We start from the raw sequence: 2,447 nt of genomic DNA, 5'->3' as shown, positions 1-2,447 counted from the left end.
CGTCATAGCAAGCGGTCAAACTCCCAGTTGGTTGAACTCCCAAGGGGACAATTTGCATGTTAGCCTTTTATTATATACGATAGTTTAATTGTACCATCATTCATTGGGAATGAGGCGTATAGATAAATAATCTTTTAGTTTACAGTTTATAAGGAAGCATGTCAAATTCTGATGGAGAATAATGTGTAGCATACTAATATCTTGATTTTGAGCCGGGTGCAGTATTAGGTTGGGAATTGGTTTATCTTTCTGACTAGTATATGTGTTGGAGTGGTGGTGGTGGTTAGGGGGTGGAGAAGAGTGAAATTAAAAAAGGAAAGCCTGGGACAGAAATGGACAAGCTGTTAATTGAAACCATTTTGAGAACACTATTAGTTAAACTGCCATTCCCAGACTTCCTTGCAGTTGATGTAGCCATGTCATTGAGTTTGGGCCAATAAAATGTCAGTGGAAATGATGCATGTCACTCCTGAACAACCCTTGTTGCTCCTATATTCCATCTTTCATTTAGATGTGGATTCCCAGAATCATCCTGAAAGCATGTGTTGAAGATGAAAGAGCCTGAATGACTGTGTGGAGTAAATTCCTGTTTCTCCTCTCACAACACCAATAGAACAAGAATGAGTGAGAAATAACTTTCTATTTAGTTAAGCCATTGATATATTGGGGTTTATCTGTGGCAGGGTAACTATCCTAACAAATACATAAGGAAAGACTTTTCAGAAAAAAAGAGACAGCAAAATGGCCCCTGAAATTCACTTGCAATGAAAAAAACAAACAAACAAAACATATCTGCTTCAGTAGGAATAGCATGAGCAAAAAGTTAAGACTAGATTGAGTTTGAAAAGAATGAATGAGGCAAGTCAACTATTTCACTTTATGATTATTTCTGCTGTAATGATATTGATTAATAATAATCCTATAAAATGAAAGGCTGATATGCAAATAGACCAAACGGCAGAACAACCAAACAACCGAACAACCAATTGCTATGATGTGCACTGACCACCAGGGAGCGAATGTGGACCATGGCAGGCATCGGCAGCAGGTGGCAGAGGTGGAACATGGTGGGCATAGGCTGCAGCAGGATGGTGGAGCAGGTGAGCGGGGGCACCAGACCAAGGCGGGGCGCCAGTCACTGTTTTCAGGTCATTCCTCTGGTGGTTACTGAAAATTTTTTGCTCCCATGCACCGTGGTCCCGCCAGGTGCTCACACCTGCTGCCGGCACCCAGTGCTAGCCCCGATCATTAGGCATCGCCATCAGCATGTGCGAGCAGTGGCTGCTGGCCCTGATTGTCCCTCAGGGCTTTTCCATCTCCCCCTGCTCCTGAGGGGCGATCAGGGGTAGCAGCCGCCTCTTGCACCCGCTGCTGGTGACGGCCCCACTTGTACCCACTGCCGGTCGTGATCCCGCTCTCACCCAAAGACAGCGCTGGCCCCAATCGCTCTGCACCATCAGCGGGTGTGAGCAGGGCTGGTGCTATCAGCGCATGGGAGCAGTAGGGGCAGGAGTGGGGCTGCTGGCAGACAGGGGACCCAGGGGAGGGGCTGTGGCGGGAGGGGCTGGTCGGGGGCACAGAGGATGGGCTGAGACCTGCCCTGTGCCCACCACAGCCTCGCAGCCCACAGTTCCTTTCAAGGTGCACGAATTCATGCACTGGGCCCCTAGTAATTATTATAATTATCTATATAGCTAATATATGTTGAGCTATTATATTCCAGATACTAAACACTTTAAATATATTATTTCATTTAAATTTCAAGGTCCCTCTAAAAACTAAACATTTTTATTATCATTTTACCCAAATGAAGATACTGAGGCACAGAGATATAAGTCACTTAACTAGGTCACATATCACATAACAGATAGACCTAGAATTTTAACTGAGATTATTCGGTCTCCAGATTCCCATTCTTTCTCAGGGGCCATGCTAATCTTCTCTGTATCGTTCCAATTTTAGTATATGTGCTGCCGAAGCGAGCACCAGATTCCCATTCTTAATTACTTCATTCTATTGCATAGAAAGCAAAACACTTTTTTAAAAAATTCCTGCCATTAACTACTCAATAGAAATGAAAATGTGCATAGGAAGGTTGAGATTTCATTGTAGAGTTTTCCAAAATGATCCAAAAGATGCTTCTGTTAAAACGTTTTTAGTTGATCACTAAAACCAGTACTCATCTTATTATACCACTATCACTCAGTAATTGTCCAGAAAACCCATAGGATGTATATCTCGCTTGTGTTCATGTCATTGTATATTAGCTATTCCGTTCTAGTGAATATAGACATGATACATTAATGACTTAGAGGTTAATTTTCATTAGTTTCTCATTAAAAATCAAGCAAAAAAGGATACTTGCATAATTTTTGGTCTTTCTTTTATTTTCTTCCTTTTGGCTGATTTGAAATTGTGTGCTTCGTGCCATTATCCTATTGCTCTTC

At 42.5% G+C, this 2,447-nt stretch overlaps 1 non-coding gene across 1 annotated transcript; it reads right to left on the bottom strand.

Annotated features, from left to right (window-relative positions):
• Nucleotides 1-1,879: 1,879 nt before the first annotated feature.
• LOC111823614 lies at nt 1,880-1,986 on the bottom strand. The gene has a single exon (XR_002826684.1). It is a non-coding gene; the product is annotated as a U6 spliceosomal RNA (small nuclear RNA).
• Between the last annotated feature and the right edge of the window lie 461 nt (nt 1,987-2,447).

This window comes from Myotis lucifugus, unplaced genomic scaffold, assembly GCF_000147115.1.
Source record: "Myotis lucifugus unplaced genomic scaffold, Myoluc2.0 scaffold_5, whole genome shotgun sequence".
Classification (NCBI taxonomy): domain Eukaryota; kingdom Metazoa; phylum Chordata; class Mammalia; order Chiroptera; family Vespertilionidae; genus Myotis; species Myotis lucifugus.
The sequence above is the reverse complement of the archived record's forward strand: the minus strand, read 5'-3'. Positions and strand labels throughout refer to the sequence as shown.